Genomic DNA, 19059 nt, shown 5'->3' on the forward strand with positions numbered 1-19059 from the left:
CCATCCTCAGATTGTTTTTCGCCAACAGGGAAAGATGGAGCGTAGTAATAACAGTGAAGAAACCCATGTGTGTTGTATCTAAATAAGATAGACTGGAACAGATACACGTAGCCGGGGAGGTGGGTGGGCGTGTGTAGATCTGCAGCTCTACATGCCAAGAACAGATGCATACTGGTAAGTAGCATATTCCGTTCGAGGCATATGAGCTGCAGATTACACACTTTTGCATAGACTATACAGCAGTTCCCTACCTTAGCGGCGACCACCAGTATCTGTTGCAGTGGTTTGAAATAGTGTTTTTAGTACAGCCTGGCCAACACTAGCGTGTTGCTTGGTTTGCACATCTACACAGTAATGTTTAGTGAAAGTGTGCGGTGTTGACCATGTAGCTGCTTTGCAGATATCATCTAATGAGATGTTCCCTAGAAAAGCCATAGAAGCCCCTATCTTTCGTGTAGAGTGGGCTTTAGGGGGAACAGATAGCGTTCGTTTTGCTTTGTGGTAGCAAATCTGAATGCATTTTACAATCCACCTAGCTATCCCTGATTTTGAGATGGGGTTGCCTTTGTGTGGTGGAGAGAAAGAGACAAATAGTTGTTTGGTCTTTCTGAAAGGTTGTGTTCTCTGGATATAGTAAAGTAAGGCCCATTTAACATCTAGCGTGTGTAGAGCCCTTTCTGCAACAGTTTGAGATTGTGAGAAAAATACCTACCGATTGGTTTAGATGAAAGGGGGAAATGACTTTGGGTAGGAATGTTGGGTTGGTACGGAGAACAACCTTGTTCTGGTGCATTTGGAGAAAAGGTTCTTGTATAGTAAGTGCTTGTATCTCACTGACCCTTCTAAGGGAAGTGATGGCTACAAGAAAAGCTGTTTTCCATGTGAGAAATTGCAGTTCGCATTTATGCAAAGGTTCGAAGGGCGGTCCCATTAGCCTTGTGAGAACTATATTTAAGTTCCACACAGGTGAGGGTGGTACTCTGGGGGGGAATTATTCGTTTGAGGCCTTCCATGAAGGCTTTAATGGCAGGCACTCTGAAAAGTGATAGGTGCTGTCTGTTCTGTAGGTAAGCGGCAATTGCTGCGAGGTGTAGCCAAATGGATGTATATGCTAGGTTACACCTTTGTAGATGGAGCAAGTAGCATATGATGTGCTGTATAGATGCGTCTAGAGGATTGATTGTGTTGTTATGGCAATAAACAACAAATCTTTTCCACTTGGCAGCGTAGCAGGCTCTAGTGGTAGGGCGTCTAGCTTCTCTGATGACGTTCATACAGTCATGGGGAAGGTTATGGTATCCGAATTCTAGGATCTCAGGAGCCAGACCGCAAGGTTGAGCTGAGCTGGGTCCGGCTGTCTGATCTCTCCATGGTTCTGGGTTAGGAGGCATGGTGAGAGGTGTAGCTTTTGCTGTGGTACTACCGAGAGTTCCAGCAGCGTGGTGTACCACGTTTGTCTGGCCCACGTTGGAGCTACTAGGATCAGTGTGAGGGAATGCTATTGTAGCTTTCGCACCACTAATGGAATTAGTGGGAGAGGTGGAAAGGCGTACGCAAATTTGCCTGACCAGTTCATCCATATCGCATTGCCTTTGGACAATGGGTGTGGGTATCTGGCGGCGAGGCTTGGACATTTTTTGTTTTCGTGGGTGGCGAAGAGGTCTATCTGTGGATGCCCCCACATCTGAAAGAACGGGTGAAGAACCTGTGGGTGAAGTTCCCACTCGTGGATCTGTTATGTCTGTCTGCTGAGCAGATCTGCCATGGTGTTTTGGACTCCTGGGACATGTTGGTCTAGGAGAAAGATTTTGTGTGGAATTGCCCATCTCCATATGCTCTGTGCTAGTTGAGAGAGCTGTGGAGAGTGTGTGCCGCCTTGTTTTTGAATGTAGTACATGGCCGTCATGTTGTCTGTGCGAATGAGGACTGCCTTGCGTAAAATCTGCGTTTGAAAGGATTTTAGGGCTAGAAAGATTGCCTGTAACTCCAGATGGTTGATATGGAGTAACTTTTGTTGAGGCGTCCATGTGCCCTGCACTGTGAGGTGTAATAGATGAGCTCCCCAGCAGGAGAGCGATGCGTCTGTTGTTAGTATTATTTGTGGAACCGGGTCCAGGAACGGTCGACCTCTGGAAAGATTTGTGGTGTTCCACCACTGCAGAGAGCGATGGGTGCGACCGTCTACCAACACCAGATCTGTCAGTTGCCCCTGGGCCTGGTTCCATTGGCGCGCTAAGCACTCTTGGAGTGGACGCATCTGGAGTCTTGTGTGAGGCACTATGAAAATGCAAGAGGCCATCATCCCTATCAGTTGCATAAACACTCTTGCTGGAAGAGAGTGTTGAGGTATGAATCTTTGACGCAAAGCCTGAATGCTTGCAATCCTGGCAGGATTGGGGTAGGCTATGGCTTTTGAGGAGTCTATGGTGGCACCGAGGTATTGCTTTATGTTGGATGGTGTTAGCTGGGACTTTTGGTGGTTCACCGTGAAGCCTAGCTGGTGAAGTAGTTGGATTGTAGTGGCGGTGTGGTGTACACATTGGTTGTAGGACGTGGCTTTTATCAGCCAGTCGTCCAAATATGGGAAGACGTGAATGTGCTGTCTTCTGAGGTGTGCGCCACTACAGCTAGGCACTTGGTGAATACCCTTGGTGCTGTTGTGACCCCGAATGGGAGCACCTTGAACTGTGTTGCCCGTCCACTACAAATCTGAGGGACTTTCTGTGAGCATGGTGTACCGGAAAGTGAAAGTATGCGTCTTTCAAGTCCAGTGTGGTGAGAAAGTCGTTCTGGGAGAGGAGCGGAAGTACCTGCTGAAGTGTTACCATGTGAAAATGGTCCGAATGTATGTATGTGTTTAGAGGCCGGTGATCTAGAATAGGTCGTACAGTCTCGTCTCTTTTTGGTATCAGAAAATATAGGGAGTAGACCCCTAAATTTTGCTGATTGGCAGGAACTTGTTCTATTGCCTGTTTTTTTAGGAGGGTGATTACCTCCTGTTTTAGTAATGTGGAATGTTCTTGTGACATTGGGCGTTGCCTGGGTGGAATGTTTGGGGGGGGGGGGGGGTAGATGTCAATTCTAGGCAGTACCCTGAGCGAATAATTTGGGTCACCCATTTGTCTAAGGTGATGGTCTCCCAGACCTGAAGGAAATTTTGTAGCCTGCCCCCGACCGGAGTGGGATGGTCTGGAGGGAGCGGGGGGAAGTCATTGGGTAGGCGGTGTGGCAGAGCGGGCGGTATTTGTTTTGCCTCTGCCTTTTTTGTTATTGCCTCTATAGCCGCCTCTTTGATAACCCCTTGTGAAGGTGGACTGAGCAGGGGATTTGTAGGAAGTGGACGCGCTATCTGAGGAGTAGCCTCTAGCCGTACCCCGAAAGGAAGAGCGGCGAAAGGAGCACCTAGGAGGGTGTGACTGCAGGGCTCCCATAGATTTCGCCGTATCCGTGTCCTTCTTCATTTTCTCGAGGGCCTCATCTACCTTTGGGCCGAATAGGTGTTCTTGGTCAAAGGGATGATTTAGGATGGAGGCCTGTACCTCCGGTTTGAAGCCTGATACTCTCAGCCAAGCATGGCGACGGAGGAGGACGCTAGTGTTAATGGCCCTGGAGGCTGTGTCTGCTGCGTCTAAGGCACAGCGTATGGAGGTGTTAGTTATAGTCTTACCCTCGTTTTATCACCCCCTTGAGCATAGGTAGTATGGAGGTAGACCTATGTGCGGTATCAAAGGCGTCGAGGAGGAAATCCTCCTCTACTGGGTCAGTGTGTAGCTCTACCCCGTGATAATGTGCCGCCCTCTGAAGTAGGTGGTGGAAACCTAATGAGTCTTCCGGTGGAGATGGCCTGGAAGGGTAAAGGTCATCTTGTGGGACGTCTGGATTATTGTAGTTGTCCCATGGGTCTGGGGATCCTGTAGGGGTGGGGTCTTGGGGCACATCCCCTGGATCGTAATATGGGTCCCCCTGATCATCATCGTCTGGAGACGGGGTCGGGGAGCGATGAGGTGGGGGTGGAGAAGGCGGAGGGGGCGGAGGTGGAGAGGGTGGAGGAGGTGGGGAAGGCATTCTGAAAGGGGAGGTAGCAGAGTCCTTCCTCTTTGGAGGTGGAGGTGGAGGCGGAGCCGGTTTGTCCAAATGTCTCTTTTTAGAAGAGAGTGCCAAATGTCCAGTTTTTGGATCCTTGGTAAGAGTCTTTTGCAAGGGATCCGGTGTAAACAGTTCCTGTGACAATGTTTGTTCCGTCGGCGCGAAGGTTTCAGGGCCGATGACTTTTTAGGCTTGTCCGTGCCGTGCTTAGCACTGGGCTTGGGAACCTCCGACTTCTTGGTCGGCGCAGAGGTGGGCTTTGGCGTAGAAGTGTCCGTGCCGAGGGCCTTATGGGGTTTGGTCGGTACCGAAAGGCTGGGTTTCGACACCGAGGACTTTGGTGCGGAGCCCGGTGTCGAGGTAGAGGCCGGTCTCTTTTTCGGTGCCGAAGTGTGTTTCTCGGCACCGCTGGAGGGCTGGCTCGAGCCCGAGCCGCCGGAAGGCTTATTTGGCTTCTGCACCGGGCCCGAAGGTGGGGTGTTTGAAGCAGTGTCTCTGGTCTTGCCTAGGCCCGGAGGCAAAGGCGTGACCGAAGCCTTTTTGGTTGTCGGCGCGGGTGCCGGAGGGGGTATAGTACTCAAGACCCTCTGCGGCGGGGTGATGTCCTCCACATCTGAGTCGTCGGCTTTGGAAGCACTGACGAGGTCCTCTTCGGTGTGCTGCTGTCCCGGATCTTCGTCGTCGTCCCCGAAGATGTCGACTGGAACGGAGGTCGAGGAGTGCGCCATGTTTCGTCTGGCCCTTCGATCTCGAATAGTCTTTTTCGATCTGAAAGACTTGCAGGCCGGACAGTCTCGAGCCTCGTGTTCAGGAGAGAGGCAGAGGTTGCACACCTCATGAAGATCGGTGTGGGGGAATTTGGACCCACATCGAGGGCACTTCTTCAAAGGAGTTCTTTCCATCAGCCGGGAACGGAGCTTGGGTAGGCCCGAAGGCCGCCGTCGAAGACTGGAATCGAAGATGTGTCGAAGAGAAGGTAATTGAGGAGATCTGGATCTGAACAATACCGTGATGAGCGAGGATTCCGCTTCGATCGTCGAACTGGAAATGTTCGGAACTGGAGCACGAAGTATTACATCCGAGCCCGATGGCGGAAAAAAACAATCTGAGGATGGAGCCAAAGCCCATTTCGCAATACCATCCAAGGGAGGAGTCACCGACCTCGTGACTTCCAAAGACTTTCCAAGAGGAAAAACAAACTGCAAACATCTGGGCCCAACACCAGATGGCGATCTATGCAAAAGTGTGTAATCTGCAGCTCATATGCCTCGAACATAGGGTTACCTGCTAAGGGCAGGATTAAAGGGCTGAACTTTACCTTCTGCACGTATTCCAAACTAAAGCATTAGACTCTTGTATTTTCTAAGTCATTATAGAAATAACACAAACACATCAAGTTAAAAATCGAAACATAAAATCAGAATAATACACTTCAGGCCATGCCCCTCGTGTAGGTCACTGGAGACGTTCTTGTAGCTTTGCCTAGGACAAGAAATTATCCTGTGCTCATGTTGGTTCGCAAAGACTCTCAGCTTGAAGCCTTATGGATGCAGGGCAGGGAGTCAGGTAACATGTTTCACACTAATCAGATGCAATTTCTGGCCTCAGAATCATAGGAGATGGAAAATATTCATGCTGTTTAACCTTTAATCTACTGATTCAGGGAACATTTTAGAGGCTGTTAAATGCTATCCACCCAAGGTAGGATGCTCAAGGGTGCTGGTACTTCAATAAACATATGGCACTGTATGGCTACGCTGAACCAAGGTTGGTTTGCAGATAAACACACAGCAAACCCGGTATTTGACACTGTCATCATTCGAGATCTGCAGACCGAGATTATATTAAGTCTGTTTTGGTTCGCACAGTCCACGAGATATGGACAACGTTCCCAGACAAGCCCGAGGATACGCAGACCTCAACATTATTATTTGACCCAGGCTCTTCTAGAGGACTGAGTCCCAGCATATATAAGGCTTTGAAGGAGGACCATAGAGTTGAGGTGTCAAAATCCAAGATAGATGGGCAGCTGTCCTGCCATCGCCACTCACGGAAGGTGAGTGGAGACGGGCATTTGCACAGGTCCGGGACATAGCCACTAACCCACAATTTAAGATCATGCAGTTTTTTTTCTTGTATGGCACGTATCCAACGCTCCAGAGGCTATCAAACCTTGATAGTCAAATACCCGCGACAGGCAAGGGCCCAAAACCTATTGAGGCGACATCAAAATTACCTATCACAAAACAACCTGGTTTTGCAAGAGGGGTCCCATGAGTTTTTGGCCCTGGGCTCTGCGGCCACCTAGGGAAACCTAACAATCCCACACATTTCTGAAAACTAGACCCCGGTGGAGTCCAGCAAGGTATGGCTTGCTTGGGTCCCCCAACATTTCCCTACCCAGGATCCCCTGCAAACCTCAAATTTTGTTGAAAAAAAATCTATTTTTGTTATCACATTTCTGTGTGGAAAAGTTGTAAGATCACTGGACTGACACAAATTTCCTACCACCCATTGTCCCCCAGGTCTCCAAATAAAAATGGTACCTCACTTGTGTGGGTAGGCATTGTGACTGCAACAGGAAATGGCCCAAATCGTACTGTGCAGACTTCAAAATTACCTATAACAAAACTACCTGGTTGGGGGGGGGGGGGGCACCTGGGGTTTTGGCCCCGGGCTCGCCACCATCTAGGGAAACCTACCAAACCCACACATTTCTGAAAACTAGACACCCTTGGGAGTCCAATGAGGTATGGCTTGCGTGGGTCCCCCAACATTTTCCTACCCAGAATGCCCTGCAAACCTCAAATTTAGCTGAAAAACCCCACATTTTCCACATATTTTTGGGTAGAATCACCGTGCCGGCACAAATGTACACCGTCCCCTCAGTCTACCGAGTAAAATGATATCTCCCTTGTGTGGGTGGGGCAAGGGCCTGTAACTGGGAAGAGCCCAAAACATAGGGAATAAGGGTATAGCACTGAGAATTCAAAGCGCTACATTTAAAAAAAAAAATAAGTCTTTAGCCAATTCTGCATTGGACACCCACACAAGTGAGGTATCATTTTACTTGGGACACTAAGGAGAACGCTGTGGGGTAGGACATTTGTGCCGCCACGGTGATTCCACAAAGAAATATGTGGAAAATGTGTTTTTTCAGCAAAATTTGAGGTTTGCAGGGGATTATGGGTAGGGAAACGTTGGGGTAACCATGCAAGCCATACCTCCGTAGACTCCCCTGGGTCTCTAGTTTTCAGAAATGTGTGGGTTTGGTAGGTTTCCCTAGATGTCGGCGAGCCCGGGGCCAAATCCCCAGGTGCCCCCTCCCAAAAACCAGGTAGTTTTGTTAGAAGTAATTTTGAAGCCTCCACAGTACGGATTGGGCCATTTCCTGTTGCAGCCACTATGCCTACCCACACAAGTGAGGTACCATTTATATCGGTAGACCTGGGGGAACACTGGGTGGTAGGAAATTTGTGTCAGCCCGGTGATCCTACAACTTTGCCACACAGAAATGTGAGAGAAAAAAAAAAATTCTGCGAAATTTTAGGTTTAGAGGGGATTCTGGGTAGGGAAATGTTGGGGGACCCACGCAAGCTATACCTTGCTGGATTCCCCCGGGTGTCTAGTTTTCAGAAATGTGTGGGTTTGGTAGGTTTCCCTAGGTGTCCGCCAAGCCCGGGGCCTAAAACTCATGGGACCCCCTTGAAAAACCAGGTTGTTTTGTGATGGGTAATTTTGAAGTTGCCACAATAGGTTTTGGGCCCTTGCCTGTCACAGGTACTTGAGCCACCCACGCGAGCGAGGTACCATTTTTATTGGGAGACCTGGGGGAATGCTGTGTAGAAGGAAATTTGTGGATCCACACAGAAATTTGAGAAAAAAGTGATTTTTTCAGCTAAATTTGAGGTTTGCAGGGGATTCTCGGTAGGGAAATGTTGGGGTACCCACGCAAGCCATACCTAACTGGACTCCCCAGGGTGTCTAGTTTTCAGAAATGTGTGGGTTTGGTAGGTTACCCTAGATGTCGCCGAGCCCAGGGTAGAAAACTCATGGAACCCCCCTTGCGAAACCAGGTTGTTTTGTGATAGGTAATTCTGAAGTCGTCTCAATAGGTTTTGTGCCCTTGTCTGTCGCGGGTACATGACCCACCGACACAAGTGAGGTACCATTTTTCTCAGAAGACTTTGGGGAATGCGGGCTGGGTGGAATTTTGTGGATCCACACAGATTCCAGAACTTTCCACCACAGTCTCAATAGGTTTTGTGCCCTTGTCTGTCGCGGGTACATGACCCACCGACACAAGTGAGGTACCATTTTTCTCAGAAGACTTTGGGGAATGCGGGCTGGGTGGAATTTTGTGGATCCACACAGATTCCAGAACTTTCCACCACAGAAATGTGAGGAAAATCTGGGTTTTTTAACAAATTTTGAGGTGTGCAAGGGATTCTGGGTAACAGAACCTGGTGAGAGCCAGACAAGTCACCCCATCCTGGAATACCCTGGGTGTATAGTTTTCAAAAATGTACAAGTTTGCTAAGTTTCCCTAGGTGCCGGCAGAGCTAGGGTTCAAAATCTACAGCTAGGCACTTTGCAAAAAAAGGGTCAGTTTTCACTGAGAAAATGTGGTATGTCCACGTTGCGTTTTGGGCCGTTTCCTGTCGCGGGCACAAGGCCTACCCACACAAGTGAGGTACCATTTTTCTCAGAAGACTTTGGGCAATGCGGGCTATGTGGAATTTTGTGGATCCATGCAGATTCCAGAACTTTCCATCACAGAAATGTGAGGAAAATGTGTTTTTTTAACAATAAGTTTGAGGTTTGCAAAGGATTCTGGGTAACAGAACCTGGTGAGAGGCACACAAGTCACCCCATCCTGGTTTCCCCTGGGTGTCTAGTTTAAACATTTTTACAGGCTTGCTAGTTTGCCTATGTGCTGGCTGCGCTAGGGCCCAAAATCCACAGGTAGGCACATTGCTAAAAATAAGTCTGTGCCTTGTGGGCTTTCTGCCGCCCTGGGGTGAATATTTTACCCCGATATGGCTCCAAGGGGTCAGAAAGACTATGGTTATTTTTTGGGGGGTGGGGCAGTGGGCCACTTCCCCCTGGGGGGGGGGGTATTGTCATGTCTATTTTGGGCAGCCCCCACCCCTACATGAATACAAAAAATAAATCCCTGGTTTCTAGCAGGCTTTCTGCCCCCCCCCGGGGGGCAGTTCAGGGGCCACTTCCCCCATCTGCCCCCGTGGGGGGGCAGAAAGACTGTAATTTTGGCAGGGGGGGCATTGGCATGCCTGTTTTGGGCAGCCTCCACCCTAAGTAAAATTGCCCAAAAAATCCCTTCTGTAGTAAATAACAACAGATCCATATGAGGTGGATACGACCAATCCGCTTAAACCTTGGAGATTAAGCACCAGAGTTTGTCATTTAGGTAGTATCGGATTGTTGTAATAATGAAACTAAACAGTATTGTGGAAGTTATGACCATAGGAATTGATGAATTGTGTCCTGTATATTAGATTGTATTTTTATATATGGTGCAAGCTTCTAACTGGAAGTTTGATTGTTTTATTGTTCTTTTTCTTCTCAAATTCATGCTTATTCATAATGTCAATTCATTAATTTTATTCTCTTGTAGCATAATCTTAAAGTTGGGAAATGACGGTCCTTTTTGTATACTTTGATGGTTTAGAAAAACAACTGAATAAAGTTAATTACTCTACTCTACGCTTACTCTAATTACATAATATCTTTCTAATACTGGCACCATCTTATAAGGTGCAAGTAAATACTTTTGAACACATATCTGTGCATTGTACGTTATGCTTCGGATTGTGTGAAAAAATACTGCATATTTGATAACATTTTCAATTCCTGAGTTTGTGTCATCAACATGTTCAATGTAACGACCGGTCTGAAAAACAAGAGTTCAATCGAAGTGCCAACAATATTATAGCCCCAATAATCATCCCTTCAACATATTGAACCATGGCAGTCAATCCATTATTCGACTTGCAATGTGTGCTAATCACTAGCTGAAAAACACAGTAATAATGTCCAAGTGGGTTATTAATACAATTTGTACTGAACAACAGTAAGTAGCAGGGAAAAAAAACAATCCTATTATTAAAATTATATTAAACTGATAGCACCCAAGTGGGCTCATTCTAATCTAGAACCTAAGCATGCAAATGTCCTCAAACCACAGTAGGCAATATATCTAGTCTGACACCTATACAAAATCTTTTAAACCCATCGCATGATTTCACCTATATCTAAGCACTACCTTAAATAAGACTAGTGCTACATATGCCATAATATACAAAACTGAAAAAAGAAATAAACACTCCCACCACTATAGTGTCATGTTAAAACGGATTAAATGTGCAATATTAAAAACCATGACGCGAATGTCTACAAGTCATAGAAACATCAACCATAGTTAATCTGTCACAAAAACAACTCTCTAGAGTTGAAGAGACTGTATTAAATTTGGGTTTACATTTTTTCCCAAATAAATCAACAGATTATACAAAACTTAAACTAGAAGCGATAGAGTTTTGCAGAAAGATTAGATTAAAGGCCTTTTTCGCCAGTAATGAACCAATGGTATACAAAGAAGTGACTGGCTTTAGAAATAAATCTAAATTTATTCCCACTCAAAACATCCCCAAACAAACCTGTGCATTTGAACAAACGGTACTATCCTCTATTAACCCCTTCCATGCCCATGACGGAACGGTTCCGTCATGAGCATCGGTTGCGCTGTGCTCATGACGGAACCGTTCCGTCATGGCCCCGCCCGCGCTCGAACCCTTCAGCACCGCGGGGGAATTCCCGCCGCGCTGAAGGGGTTAATAAACTAGAAAAGACAAAGAGGTATGTCCATAGAAATATAAGTCCGAAGCAACAAGCAGCGATACAAAATCTCAGATCAGACTCTTCGGTGGTCATTAAACAGGCCGATAAGGGTGGGGCAGTAGTTATCTGGCCTTGTGAAATGTATCTTAATGAAGGGAGAGGCCAGGTCAACAATCAAACCTGGTACCGACGGGTCAAAGAAGACCTAGTCCAGTCCATACAAGATACAATCTCTAAAATTCTACAACTAGGCGTCGAAGGAGGGTTCTTGGGACCTAAAGAACATGACTTCTTAACTAAAGAGTTCCCAAGAACCTCAATATTGTACTTCGTGCCAAAAATCCACAAAAACCTAGAGGAGCCCCCGGGGAGGCCAATAGTTTAGGGCTGCGAATTCATCTTAGAGCCAATTTTTAAATATGTAGATTTCTTTTTAAAGCCATTCCTTGAAGAGGTACAGTCATATCTGCAAGACACTACAGATTTCATCACAAACATAGAGGGTACACCATTTGATGAACAAGCACAAATGATGGTGACGTTTGACGTCACATCACTTTACACACAGATACCCCAAGACAGACCCCCCAGGATATTGTGGCATAGATTAGCAAATTTAGCAGCACAAATATGGAAATTTAGCGGCATTTTTGTGGCGCTTTATTTTACTCATAATCATTCATTTTCAGGCTGAAATCAATGGAAACTGTTTTAGCAGAGTATTCCACTTTGCACTAGGCATGTTTAAAGTGTCTGCAGCTCTACGGAAGCACAGCTCCATGTCCTAACCTCGTGGGAGGGTGCTGTATTTCTCCCTGGGATGTTCTAGTTCCCATGAATACACCTCTGTTGGAGCACCTCTGCCTCCCGGATCCGTGAGGCATGACACCTCTTTCTCAGGCACCCTAGGGCGCAGGATTGTAGTGGCAGATCCAAATAAGTGAGACAGACTGCATAGGGAGGTCACCTCCTGCTTACTCACTGTTCGGACATGAGTAATCAGATATGGTAGAAAAAGGTGAGGAGTGAAACCATCTACTATTTGATTAATTGTGTCTAGAGTTTCATGGATCTCCAGTTGTATAAGATTAAATACATAACCTTGAATTATAGGGGTGATCAGATCCTCTCTTATGTTTCGAAAGCTTGTTTCAGTTCCTCCTTGAAGGTGGAGACGTAATCATTAGCTCCTCAAGATTCCATTTGGATGCATGCAGGAGGAGTTTTGTGATGGGAGTACAAAATCTAAGGATTCTGCCAAGCATGGGTTGTTTCCCAAGAGTCAGACTCACCCAATACCTCCCTCTATAACATTTCACCCAATCTCTCGCTCAGTAACATCTTACCCAATACCCCCTCAGTAATATCTTATCTATACCCCCCTCAGTAACACCTCACCCAATACCTCCCTCTGTAATATCTTACCCAGTACCCCTAAATAACATCTTACCCCGTACCTCCCTCAGAAACATCTTACCCAGTACCTATCTCAGTTGCATCGACACAATAACCCCCTCAGTGACATCTTATCAAGTACCTCTTTCTGTAACACCTCACCCAATACCCCCCTCAGTCATATCTTACTTATACCTCAGTTATTAGCACCTTGCTCAATACCTCCAACAGAAACACTTTACCCAATACCTCCGTCAATAACACCTTACCCAGTACTCCCCTCAGTAGCATCTTACCCAGTAATTTTTACTGGCTAGCTGTAGCTGCCTGTCTGTTGTGTCCCCCCCGCCCCCCCCCCCTCAACCTGCGTGCCTGAACCTGTTTCAGTACACCTTTAGGCCCCCCCCCACCCCCCCGTGGCTCTCCGGAACAGGAAGGATTGTCAATCTATTCTGATGCATAGCGGGACGGTTTTATGCTCTTGAGTAGAAGTCCTATGTTGTTCTGATGTGTCAAGTATTTGAATCGAGTAACCATAAATACTTGTACGGAAATACGTGTGCGTTCCTAGCATAGCCACTTGATGAGACGTGTAGTACTCAAACCCCAGACCATTTCCAGTGCCCCCACTTCTCTGGCAAGATTCCATGAACACATTATCTAGGCCTCTCTTAACGTGAAAATCATACATTATATTTTGTATATGAAGTGCAGATTAAGATATTTTAAGCAAAACGAAACATGGAGACAGAGCACCACCAGTTAACACAGCGCTACAGTAAAATGTGACAGGGAGGTGAGCATACTTTTCTTAACGTCATGGCCAGGCGTCCAACAGCATTTGTAATCAATCCCCTTCTCGTCAAAGTCCTTACAGGATAAAAGTGAGCCACATCCAGAGATTGTACGTCAGAATTTTGGGGTCACAAATATCAACCCATGAAAATATAAACTCCTGAATATCAAATACCACCTTAATATCAAGGCATGTATAGATGTATTCTTTTTAAATCCACATCTATGTAAATATATATAGGTAAATATAGAAGTATATTTACTATTTTTAACTTCACAGTTACATATCATCATAGGTTTAGAGTTAAGAATGGTAAATGTATACTTACTTATACATACCTGCAGATTATTATTATTATTATTTTTATTTATATGGCGCACAAATCATCCCCGAGGGGATCTCTAGGCGCCAGATATAGTGCAGTTGATATGCAGGAGTCAACATTTTTGTAGGTAGATGTGAAAAACATGACATTCTGGTAGTACACCAGTGCAGTAAGGGTTACCTCTTGTTCTGGTACAGCACGGAGAGCACTGGTTTCCAACTTCCTGTTCTCGTTAAGGGAGACTGGCAGCCACAACATCATTCAGTCCCAGTTTTGCTTCCAACATTCCATCTGTTATATTGTCTTTCTGGGTTTATTTTTTGTACATTAGATATGATGAATACGGTTTCTTTTCACATTTGATTTTACATCTAGAATGTTCTATGTCCTTCCCTGGACACAAGTGCTCTAAAGTGGTCAGCAGGTGACGTGCCAGCCCCAAAGCACCATGATATTTAATTCCGTAATTGTATATTTTACTTCGTTGATTAATTTTAAGCTAAGTCATAATTGTGGACATCATAAAATGGCCACAAGAGGTCCTCGTTTCCCAAAAGTTGGGAATTGAGAGGTGAAAATATCTGTTGTTTTCACAGCCTCAACAAAAAAAACAACTACATATTTAGTTACATATTTTACTGCCCATGAAGACAAGCATTTGCAATGCAATAGGTCTCGCACTTTAGAAACTTTGTCCTATTGGTATAGTAAATGTAAATGACAATTATTGCAGCTTTTTTTAAACACAAATAAAAGGCATTGTCATTTACAATGCCAATAGCTCAAAATCTCGCAATTGCGAGACCTATTACATTGTAAATGCTTGTTAAAGTATGGACACAGTGAGGGTGTGCTTGCAGACGTGGTGCCTGGGCTATCAACGCTTCATTATAAATCAGAATTTAGTAACCTCATATGCCATATTTTAGCCTTATGCTGTAATGTTGCACCCCCACTAGATGATGCTCTCACTTTACCCACTGAAAGTGCTGGCCATGCTTGCTTTAGAAGTCAGGCAAATTTTCATTTTAGCAGTGAGACCTTTACTGCTCTTTACATACTTTTGTCATGATGTAGGAAGCACTACAAATATTCAATAGACAAGCGTCCGAGTTTATAAATAATTTATCTTAACAGTGGTTTAAACATGTTAAATTATGAAACGTTGATCAGATAGTGACGAAAGAACACGGTATTTATAAAATTCTTTTGCCAAGGATATTACTGGTTTGTTGTTCTGAGAGTAACACGTGTTAAAATCACCAAAGCCAACACTACTCATGTTATCAGCCTTGATAGAATGAAAGTCTGAGCCTTCCATAGCAGTATTGCACACGTGACCTCTAGCTTCTATGCAGATCTTTATAGAGGAGAGATGAACACCCTGCGCCGTCTTGTGAAATAGAAAAACCAAGAGATAAGCAGCAGTTCCAGTTTATAAATATAAAAGTGCGGTATTTGTTCAGGACGGGTCTCAGCAGTGCCGGCCTGTTGACCTTCCAGCAGCTGGAGAGTAAGAGGAGAGTGCATGTGCGCCGGGCGCGCGCACTATTTGGCAGCCTGCGTGTACATTTAGCGGGCGCTTTGATGTTCTCAGTGAGCCGCGCTGCCACTGCGAACATCAAAGCGCCCGCGAAAGTGATCACCATTTGCCAGCCTGCGTGCCTCTCTCCCCTACCCCCTCCCTTATCCCACTTTAGGTTAGGCATGATACTTGTGAGCTTTGAGTATACAGCATGAATTTCTGCCATGCCCTTTCTATCCCTGACCTCATATGCTGAGACTGCCAAAGCAAGACAACAGAAGCAGAGTTACAGGTAATAAAGTTGCATAAAGGACGAATACTTCAGCTCCCTGCATAGACACTCATTAATTCCACTTAGGGGGTTGTATCGAGCTGCAGCCCGTGCCCGTCTCTTTCCGCATGCCAGGGAGTGCTGGCAGGTTTTTGCGCGGTCCATTCTCTGCACTGAGGAGCGCGTGTTTATACTGCAGCCTCTGACACCCGATGGCAGTTCATTACCCCGACTCTGCACCCCTGCATGGCAGGAGCACTGTGGTGAAGCAGTGGCGCTCTCTGCCCCCGTCTCCAACCAACCACAGAGCCGCACGCAAGGACAAGAGCGCGCCCATGGGCAGAACACAATTTAATTAGTGGATCGGGCTGAGCTTTAGCGCAGGCAGAAATACACCCAGCGAGGTCAGCTTTATTCTCACATGGGAGCGGCAGGCTATGCAGCGGCTAGACTGCTGGCCTCTTCCTGCGAGGCGCTGTGTCCTAAACCCGGTCAGGCCGTGGAACAAATGAATAGGGAAGTTTCCTTAACAATAATCGTAAAGGTAGCCCGGCTGGCTATGTCTAAGCTGCGGTGAGTCTGCATATCTTGCAGGTTCCAGGTCAGAAGGTGTGCAAAGTCTACTACCGCTTTCATCCTTCCTAGGTTGATAAAATGATTAAAATCAATTTCCATAAAAATAAACCTATTCATAAGCGAATTCAATAGGTCTCGTTTTTTGGGACCTTATAAGTATTTAGTTATGCAGCAGCACAATATCCTTGGTGCAACAATATCAACCGTTGCATGGCTAAACACTTATAAGGTCTCCAAGGCGAGACCTATTGGCTATGCCAATGCTTGTTATTTGTTGTGGGCCTCAGATTCGAGACAGGGTAGACGGCTCATTAGCGTGGCTTCTGGGAATCATTTAAGTTGTTAATTCCAGTTGTTGTGAATTTCTTTCTAATCAGTTTTCTGCACATAGTGGTTCAGTGGTAGGGGCGGAGACAGCTACAGGAAATTCACTACGGGCTTTTGGGAGCTAAAGCTGTTTTCTCAGACATGTAGGACCCTTGCGGTTGTTTTGTGGAGACTTACTAAGACTTGTGGGACTTGTAGTATTCAGTGTGACCTGCAGGCGGTACATAGCGTGATGCACTCTCAGTTCAATCGGAAGGCATCTGAAAGTAATGTTCTAAAAAGCATAACTTTCCACGCTTGTGCCCAAAAAGCGTCTTATCGCTTTCAGTACAGCTGGAAACAATTTGTCGGAATTGAAAATGCTTAGAGAAGTTCTCCTCTCTGCCTTCAGAAGCATACATTTTTTTCATTACCATTCCTCGAGGGACAAGGCCTTTGTATATAACGAAGTACCGCGTGGATATATTAAATGCCTGTACTTATTTTGTGCCTAACTGATTTGCACAGACTGACGTAAATTGGGATTTTATAGTCCTTGTTATACGTCTCATGTTATTTGAAGTATGTTTCTTTGTGTAGGGAGGCAATGTGCTCTGCTGCGAAAGTGCGCTAAGATTTAAAAAAGGGCAAACAGGAGTGGATAGGCTTTCAAACCAGCACATGTGGAGGGAAAATGTGAATGCATGCATTAACCCGTTATGTGGTTAATGGCTAGGGCTAATGGGGTCATGAAAAATACTCTTCTGTCGCATTTCCCCACCCCCCTCCTCCGGGTGGCTAATTAAACGCAGATTTAATCATGACATCCAGAGGGACTCCTGCTTCCTGTCTCCGAGCAGGTCGGGGGTGAAAGTTCTCCACCATTTTAGCTTGATTGAGGTGTGACAGATCATTAGCTTGTGAGGACTGAGACAAGGCTGTCTGCATTCGGAATCTAATTTTCTCATTTTGTATGTTACCACTGACCTCAAGTTAAGTCTCAGATGGCCTGATTCAAAATCATGTACAGGATTCACGTCTAATATATATATTGAATTCTCATTTTAGCGGATTCACAAGCATAGAGATGTATGATATTATAGATTTTCGTGTCCGTTTTTGTGTCCAACAGTTACTTCTCAGGCATGAATGAATGTAACAAAATGTGCATTTGAACATTTAAACATTTTTACAAGTGGAGAAACACCTTTCTCCACAGCTCCAGTAAACACACGAGTGTTTAGAGCACATAACTGCCCTTTCATAAAAAAAATAAAACTAAGGATATCAGTAGTGCGAAGGCCGGATTCTTGGGACATGGCAGATAAACTAATTATCGGACAAGCAAGCAGGAAGTGGGATAAGGGAGGGGGTGGCAAATGGCGTGTACATTTCGCGGGCGCTTTGATGTTCGCAGTGGCCGCGCGGCTCACTGAGAACATCAAAGCGCCCGCGAAATGTACACGCAGGCTGCCAAATGGTGCGCACGCCCGGCGCACATGCACTGTGTGAAAGTTATTGCGTTCACGATCACATCAAAGCGGCCGTGCGGCCCGCGAAAGTGAAAGCAAACGGTGTGCAGGCTGCCAAATGGTGCGCGCGCCCGGTGCACATGCACTGTATTTGGAGGCCTGAAAGCACTCGTTTGCACTTCCAGATCCCCCATTTACAAAAGCTCTCGCGAGAGCAGCGCTAAAGCGCTGTCTCAGGCGAGACCTAAAAAACGTGTGGGTAGACCAATTTGCAAATTGCAGTTTCGTAACTAAAATCTATGTGCTGTTAAAAATATGGATACCTCTCACGACCTAAAAAACATTACGCACGTACCACAGTCACGAAAGGACATCCCAGTTTTCAGTAGAACGGATGATAGAAAACGGAATCTTTTTTCAAATGTGCAAGATATTGGAACAGCAAACTCAGAACTGAGGATCAGAACCTTAATATGGAGCGTGCTTCAGTGCTTTCAGTAGATATAAATTACCTCTTGAGCTTGTTTGGTAGTCAACCCGAGCGCAATAAGTACACACTTCTGCATTTTCCAAATTTCGCGGGCAGTTTTGTAAAAATCGCTGCATTTTTACAAAACTGCCGATTTCGCGATTTTTTTTGCAAATCGCGAAATCCTGGAGGGTCTGCCAAGACGAGGCGTTAGAAGTGATGGAACTATATCTAGAGAGCAGGGAGTGACCCCATAGGGTCCCAACAACATTCATCTTACAACTAGCAGAGGTAGCTCTCAAAAATAATTACTTTAGATTTGAAGACCAATTCTTTGTACAAGTCAAAGGTACCGCTATGGGATGTCCTTATGCCCCAGAAATGGCAGTACTCTATATGGTCCAATATGAAAAAAGATTTATCGAAAACAACAATCTCTTCAGAGGCAAAATAATACAGTGGCTACGATACATCGACGATATCTGGCTCCTGTGGCAGGGGAGCCAGATAGAGCTGAAGTCGTTCCATGAATGGCTTAATGCCCGACATGAAGACATCACGTTTTCTGTGCAGTCCAGTAAAACTAAAATTACTTTCCTAGATGTTGAGATCACTCTAGTAGCGAATCAATTGATAACTTCTCTCTATAGAAAAGAGACAGACAAAAATATAATCTTTCACCAAAAAAGCGCTCACCCCAGAAGCCTTAAAGAAAACCTCCCGTATGGGCAGCTATTAAAAATCAGGAGAAACTGTACTGAGATTAGGGACTTTGAAGAACACGCAACCACCTTTTGCAAATAAATGACCAAAAGGGGCTACCCAAAAAAGCTACTAAAGCACTCAACTAAAAAAGATCTTGACAGACTAGTATGCGTGACAACATTTGGTCCTGATACAAATAAATTTAGGCAAATTATACTAAAAAACTGGCACCTCCTTGAGAATCTTGAATGTCTTTTTCCAAAACCATTATT

At 45.6% G+C, this 19059-nt stretch overlaps 1 protein-coding gene across 2 annotated transcripts in view; it reads right to left on the reverse strand.

Moving 5' to 3' along the window:
- Positions 1-19059, reverse strand: part of NUBP1 (NUBP iron-sulfur cluster assembly factor 1, cytosolic) — a 286868-nt gene that overhangs the window by 234017 nt on the left and 33792 nt on the right. The window lies entirely within an intron of this gene.

This window comes from Triturus cristatus, chromosome 10 (assembly GCF_964204655.1).
Source record: "Triturus cristatus chromosome 10, aTriCri1.1, whole genome shotgun sequence".
Classification (NCBI taxonomy): Eukaryota; Metazoa; Chordata; class Amphibia; order Caudata; family Salamandridae; genus Triturus; species Triturus cristatus.